The sequence below is a fragment of the Lathyrus oleraceus genome, chromosome 3 (assembly GCF_024323335.1).
Source record: "Lathyrus oleraceus cultivar Zhongwan6 chromosome 3, CAAS_Psat_ZW6_1.0, whole genome shotgun sequence".
Classification (NCBI taxonomy): Eukaryota; Viridiplantae; Streptophyta; class Magnoliopsida; order Fabales; family Fabaceae; genus Lathyrus; species Lathyrus oleraceus.
This window is the reverse complement of record NC_066581.1, coordinates 149,646,270-149,654,590: the sequence shown is the minus strand read 5'-3', so window position 1 is coordinate 149,654,590 and position 8,321 is coordinate 149,646,270.

Here is an 8,321-nt window from a genome sequence, read left to right as displayed (position 1 = left end):
GTATGCTGCAGTTGACACGATAGTCATGATTGTCTCCAACCTTGCAACGGGTGTGTAGACTTATTCAAAATCAATACCATGTTTTTGTGTAAATTTCACCATTTGGCATTCGTTTTACCTTGTAGGTCCACTTCACATCAATTTTCTTCCTGTTAGATCCTTCAATAAGTTCCCAGGTCATGTTCTTCTCGATTTCCATGAGTTCTTCTTTCATTGTTGCACACCAATTTTAATCATTAATGGCTTTATCCAAAATAATTAATTATACTTTTATCGTTAACATCGCTTCTTATATGAGATCACCATATGCATCCATTGCTTGATATGGAAATCTCTCATATCCAACTAGCCTTGTCAATTTAGTTCTCCTTCTAGTTTATCTTCTAACACTTTGCTCAAGTGGTTATCCCTCTTGAGTTGTTGTGGCTTCACTATGTTGATCTTTTTCTTCAAATACAATTCTGATTGTATCATGTTCATGTCGAACTGACTTCTGAGTCCAGTTCCACCCTTTGCTTTCGTCTACCAGAACATCTCTACTGATCACTAGTTTATCATCACTTGGTGAATACAAATTGTAGGCACCATTCAAATGATAACCTATGAGCACCATGGTCTAACTTTGATCATCTAGCTTCTTCTTCAATTGTTCAGAAACATGCTTGAAACACATTGATCCAAAAACTATGAGATGACTAAAATTTGGCTTATGTCATGTTCAAGCCTCATAAGGTGTCTGCTCGACTATCTTCTTCGTTGGACATCTATTTAGAATGTATACTGTTATCAAAGCTATTTCACCCTAAAATCTTTTTTCGCATTTCTTTAGCTTTCAACATGCTCCTGGTCATGTTCAGTATACTTCTATTTCTCCTCTTATCTATACCGTTGTGTTGAGGTGTATAGAGTGCAATGACCTTGTGCTTTATACGTTTCTCATTGCAAAACCTTGAAAATTCTCTAGAAGTGTATTCACCTCCACCATCAATTCTCAATTTATTCAATTTGCACTCACTCTACTTCTTGACATGAAATTTAAACTTCTTAAATTGTATGAATACCTCACTCTTCTTTTCAATCAGATAGATCCACATATATCTGGTAAAATCATCAATGAAGGTTAGAAAATATCAATTACCTCTTTTGACCTTACTTCAAAAGGTCAACACACATCAAAGTGAACTAGCTCTAGATTTTTCTTCGACCTTATGGGCAAGTCATGCTTGAATGCCTTCATATCTTGCTTTGTTTTACAACATTCCTCACATACCTGACTTGGTTCCTTCACCTGAGGTAGACCATACACCACCTTCTTCTGTTTGAGAATACCTAAACTTTTGAAGTTTAGATGTCCATACGTGTGATGCCATAGCCAACTTTTGTCTTCTCCTGTTGTTGAAGCAAGACACTTGTGAACAACAGTGTTGATCTCTACTTTGAAGGTTTTATTTTTTGCTAATAATGCTTTTAGAATCAACCTTTCATCACCATCATACACTTTCATCTGATACTTTTCCAGCTTCATGTTGTACCCTTTGGCAAGTAATTAACTTATGCTTATCATATTACTTATTATCGAAGGTACATATAATGTGTCATTGATTCTGGCCTTTTGACCATCCTTTCTGACCACATATATGTCTCATTTTCCTCCTAATGTGACATGTCTTCCATCTGCAAACTTTATCACTTTCTTAACTTATTCATCCAACTTGATGAACCAGTTTTTATCACTAGTCATGTGATTACTGCATCCTGAATCCAGGTACCACGTATTTGTTTGCTCATTGTTCGATTGGGTATTGACCATGAGTATCACATCATCAGAGTCACTATCTCCGGAATGGGCATATTTTACTTTATCATTATCTTTTTCTCTTGCTTCCTTCTTTCTTTGACACTCTCGAGCATAATGGCCAAATCCTGGATAGTTGTAACATTGAACCTCCTTCATGTCAACTTCCTTCCATTAATATGTTTTTCCCATGCCTTTCTTGATCGAATTAGAGAGATTCTTTGAATTCTTTCTTGACTTCTCATGATTTGCAAGATTATTTTCTTGTTTCGCCTTCTCTTTTTCAGATTTCTTGATGAATCTTGCTTGTAGTTCTTGTTCATCCACCTTTTCCCTTTCTAAGTTCCGATATTTCAACCTTATCTCATGAGCCTCTAATGAAGCTTGAAGTTATATCAACTTTATCTCATGTAGGTTTTTGGATTCTTCAATAGACATTATAATGTAATCAAAATTTGCAGTCAGAGATCTCAACATTGTCTCAATCTTCTGCCAGTCGTTGATTGATTCACCATACACCTTCATTTGGTTTGTGAGTAACACTAATCTTGAGAATAAATCAGTAATTGATTTGTCTTATTTCATCTATGTTATCTCAAATTTCTTTCTCATTGTCTTCAACTTTACCTTTTTTCCATTTTTCATCTCCATTGTACAAGTTCTTTAACTTGTCTCACACTTCTTTGTACGATTCCTCTTCAATTATCTTATATAACACATTAGGATCCACACATTAGTGAATCAAGAATAGAGCTTTACCATCTTTCTTCCTTTGATCCTTTTACGCATGTTTCTGAACATCGTCTGGTCCAATGTCGGTACTCCATCATTCACGATTTCATCCACATCTTAAAATCTGAAGATGACCTTCATTTGCGCAACCCACCTCTCATAGTTCTCACCTTTTAAAACCGGTAGATTCGTTGGGAATTACGTTGATGTTGTATTTCTAATTTCCATTTCAAAATCTCATTTAATCGCATTCTGGGCTCATTGATACCAATTTGTTAGAACAATTAGAGTTATAACAAAAGATGAGGAAGAATAAGAAGAGAGAAAAGAGAGAGAAATTGAATTGTAAAACAGAAAATATTATTGTGAAGTTGTTATGAAAAATTGTATTTTGAATTACATCATTATGCCTATTTATAGGCAACCAAAACACAAATCACTAAGAATAGTATTCGACTCTGTCGAATATCTACTTACACAATTTAACACATACACTAATTGCACCTACTTCGACTAGGTCAAACCAAACCTTGTCGAATCCCAAACTTGAACACACTGAATTATTAGCTTCTAACAGATGAAGCTCGAAGTTTAGATTGTTGAAGTAAACTAAGGATTCCATTGTATTCTTCTAAATTCAAAGAAAAATTCTCATTATTTACAATTGGTGTTGACCTATCAATTTCAATAGCAATAGTAAATGTTTAATTAGCATAATTAGTGTTATTGTTGAGAATATAGTAAGTGTGAGTAGTGTGGATAATAGTTCTACATTGGTTGGAAATATGGAGGCTTGAGCATTTATAAGTAGGAGAACTCACACACCTATCACCTTAAGATTTTGGGTGAATATGTAGTATCTATCTCACTTGTGTGTTGCTTTTAGCCCAATGTTGATGCTCTTCCTCATAACCTAACACATGGTATCATAAGCCTTTGGTTCGAGAAAGGGGTCGTGTTACTTGTATCAAAAGTCAACGGTACCACAACGGTGGTAAGTAAGAAATGTTTCGTTAAAGAGTGTCAATGGCACCACAATGGTGGTGAGTAAGAAATATTTTGTGCGGTATAAGAGTTTGTGGAAGTAAGAAGAGATTCCACTTGAGAGGGAGCATTGTGGACTCACACTTGAGGGGGAGTGTTGAGAATGTATCATGTGTGAGTAGTATGGATAATAGTCCTACATTGGTTGGAAATGTGGAGACTTGGGAATTTATAAATGAGGAACTCATTCACATATCACATTAAGATTTTAGGTGAATATATGGTGTGTGTCTTACAAAAGGTGTTGCTTTAAAAAAGAAGTCATGCAATATTCAATGTTTCCTAGTGAAAAACTCTCCCAACATTTTTAACATCATTGTTGAAATTGTAGCCTGGTGGATAACCATGAAGGAGATGGAAAAAATAAATTGTATGATTAGTGTGTCCATAATGAATAGAATGACACTAAGAACCCTGACCATGAGTGTTACAACCATATCTACCATGATCTTGATTACCAAAATTTCCATATTTAGAATCTTGTTAAAAAATTTACTATTGTTTGTTGCAAGAGATTGGACATTAGTATAATGAACATTTTTATATCATCTTCTACATCCACCTCTGAAGAGGAATTTAATTAATGTTCTTGTTGAATTACAAGATTAAAGGTTATATTAATTGATGGAAAGGGATCCAATAACATAATTTGAGATTAAACTTTGGAATATTTCTCATTGAGAACTTTTGAAAACCCAATGGCATGATCTCGAAAAGTACACATAGATTGAACGATACCACAAGAACATTGAAAAAAGCAACTACAAGTTGGTAAAAGACGGAAATTCTATAATTCATCCCACAATGATTTCAATTTAGTATAGTAATTAGAAGTTCCAAGAGTACCTTTTGTTTAATCGACAAGTATATTCTTGAATATCAGTAATCCAAATCATATCATCTTCATCAAAGCGATCATAAAGATCCTTCGAAGCATCATATGCTTTATCAAATAAAATAGTTGATTTAAGAACAATTTCAAAAACATACCTTTGAATCCATGACAAAACCATGATATTGCATTGAATCCATTTTTTTTAAATGAATTGAGTTTCGCTCGGAGTAGTAAATGTTCCATCAACGAATGGAATCTTGTTTTCAGAAATTAGAGCAATATGCATCAATTGTAATAGAATTTGTATTTATTTGTTGAAAAATATTTGTATATAAGTCTCACATTGACTATAGCATGTAATTAACTATAAATCTCTCTATATATAATACAATCTCCATAGTAATATTCGCACACGGTTTATTCAAATATCTTTCACTCTCTTACATGGTACCAAGAGTGGTAAATATCATAACCTAACTCTCCTCAAAAGTCGTCGCCTCCGTAATAGTTCCTCCTCCAGCAGCATCGTCATTTCCGCTTCTCCTTAAAAGTTGTTGTCACTGTCATAGTAGCTCCTCCTCTTGCACTGCTACCGCCTTCGCTTCTCCTTAAACGTTGTTACCACCATCACAGTAGTTCCTCCTCCTGCACCACAACCACAATAGTAGCTCCTCCTCTTGCACTGTCTCCGCCTTCGCTTACCCTCCCTTCCACCGTCGTCATTTCCCTATCTTCTTTTAACTGTGCATCCTCCATATTTCCTTCCCTCCCTTCGATCGCACGGCCCATATACAGCATGTATGTCTCCTCCAACAATGACAAAATTTTCCTCCCAATGTGTAAACCCTAACACCACCTTCATCATCTTCTACCAAGCCAAAATTTCATTCATTTCTCGATGTTTCCAACATTATGAATAATATTCCTATGGAAACTAATCGTTATGACATATGGGTGGAGTTATTTGGCGTTCATGCTCGCTCTCACCGGGTCCTGCAACATATTTTGCCTTCAGACAACAAGCTTTCACCACCTATCAATGGCCCCAAATATGACCAGTGGGCCACCTTGGATGTAATTGTACTTCAGTGGATCTATTCCACTATTTTTGTTGACTTGCTAACCACCACCATGGAACCTCGCTCCACCGTTTTGGATGCCTGGGAGCGCTTGATTGACCTTTTTCAGGATAATCATAACGCATGTGTTGTCACTCTTGAGCATGAATTCTCTAGATTTTGCATGAAGACTCTTTCAAATGTCTCCGCATATTGTCAAGGAAGTTTCCAACACAAGATCTTAGATAGGTTTAAACTACCACAAAGAAGTGCAAATGATAAGTAGAATAAGATGGTTTGCAAACCACCATCATGGGACCTGGCTCCACCATTTTGGATGCCTGGAAGCGTTTGACTGACCTCTTCCAGGATAATCATAACGCATGTGTTGTCACTCTTGAGCATGAATTCTCTAGAGTTTGCATGGAGACTTTTTCAATTGTCTCTTCATATTGTCAAGAAAGTTTTCAACACAAGATCTTCGAGAGGGTTTGGACTACCACAAAGAAGTGAAAATGATAAGTAGAATAATATGGTCTAAAAGATTACAAAAGCAGCTAAAGTGACTTGAGGAGAATCAAGATATTTTGGAAGTAGGGGTAAAGAATCCTAGTGGTGAAAAAAGGTATTCAGGATAAAGTTAGAGTAAAAAAAGATTGTTTTAAAGAATGGTCTAGGTGGGAAAATGCTGAAACTTGAGGAAAATATAAAAAATCTAAGAACGAGACCAAGAAGGAAGTGAGTGAAGGAAGAACCAAATATTTTGATGGAATAGAAAGAAAGATAAAAGATTTGGATCATGTGAAGTGTGTTAAAGGTGAAAAAATTGAAGAAGAAAAATTATTCAAAAAAAAGATATAAAGGATAGGTGGAATATGTATCTCTACAATTTACTTAATGAAGTATTTGACATCTTATCGGACACTAGCCGTCTCAACATTAGATAAGAGGATCAAAATAATAATTACTATTGTTGAATTTAGAAACAAGGGGTAAAAAAGTGTTCCAAATGTAAATAACAGTAAGGTAGTTGGGTCAGACAACAAATTTATTAAATGTTAAAGATCTTGAGATATAGGCATTGAGCGCTCACCAAAATCTTTGAAAAATTATGAGGTCAAAACAAATATTGGATGAATGGAGAAGAAGCATTTTGGTTCCAATATATAAGAACAAGGAGGATATATAAAATTGTGCAAACTATAGTGAGATTAAACTTATGAGTCATACCATAAAATTAAAATTACGGGAAAGAGATTGAACAAAGAATAAGAAAAGAGACTCAAGTCATTGAAAATCAATTTATTTTTATGTCTGAGAGATCAACAATAAAAGCGATTCATCTATTACGACGTGTGATTGAGCAGTATTGAATGGACCAGCAAAAATTGTACTTAATTTTTATAGACTTTAGAAGACATACGATAAAGTACCTGGAGAATTTTATGGAAAGTCATAGAGGTTAGGATTGCATATATTCGAGTTGTCCATGATTTGTATGAAGTATCAACGGGTGTGTAAACACATTGTGGAGAGAAGGACGAACTCCCCCATTACAATAGGTTTGGATCAAGGTTCAACCCTAGGCTCCTACCTTTTACTTTAAATTTGGATATACTCGCAAAACACGTCCAAGAACTAACATTGAGATGCATATTTTTTTGTAGATGATATAGTCCTACTTTGAGAGTCGATGGAGGATAGAAATTAGAGGTTGGAGATTTGGAGACGAGTTTAAAAACGCATGCATTTTGCCTAAGCTTAAGTAAGAAGGAGTATATGGAATGTAAGTTTAACAAAATGAAAAGTGTTTTTAACCTATAGGTGAAAGTTGCACAATATGACAAGAAACGTGAAGTTTTCTTGCTCGAGGATCATAACAATGTCATCCCACAAGTCATGCGGTTTAAATATTTTATGAATGTAATACAAACGAATGAGAAATAAAAAGGGAAGTAAACTATCGAATTTAAATTGGTGGCTGAAATGGGGGAGAGAATCGTGAACTTCATGTGACACAAAGATACTGTTCAACCTGAAGAAAATATTTTATCTAATTGTAACAAGACATATGATGTTATACGGACAGTATCTTGAGTCATAAAGAATCAAAACGAAAATAAAGTAAGTGAATCAGAGATGATGTTAGGTAGAATGTGGTAAGACTAGAAAAGATAAGATTAGAAATAACTATATTGCAGAGAATGTTTGGGAAGTACCTATAGTATAAAAGATAGTGAAAAATAAATTTAGATGATTTAGATATGTAGAGAGAAGATGGATAAATTTTGTGGGAAAGAGAATTAATTAGATAGAAAAAAGTCAAACAATTATAAGTAAAGAAAGATTTATAAAAATTATCGTAAACATTATTAAGGAAAACTTTGAGATTAAGGATAAGGATATAAGATAATCCTAAATCAAAAATTATGAGAGAAATTAATTCATATAACTGACATCTTTAAGTAAAATAAGAAAGTGATCTATATAACCGACATTATAAAGAATAATAAGGTTTGTTGTTGTGAAATCCTTTTGGAAAATTAAACCAACGGAACTATACAAAGATGAGTTATGAGTATGTACCGCAGAAGGGTATACTTTGCATGTTACCAACAGTAAATCTTGCCACGAATGAACTACTATAAAAATGGCAAATTAGTAGAGGTATTATTATTCATAAATTTTTCAATTTAAACTGCTATAATACAAATATTACATATAAAAGCTGAAGTTTTTATGCATTTGAATACTTTATATACAAATTTAACTGATCCTTTAAAAAAAAAGGTGTTGAATGATGACCAATACAACAGGTGCGTGAGATAAAATCAATAAAATTTTGTTTTTTAAGCTT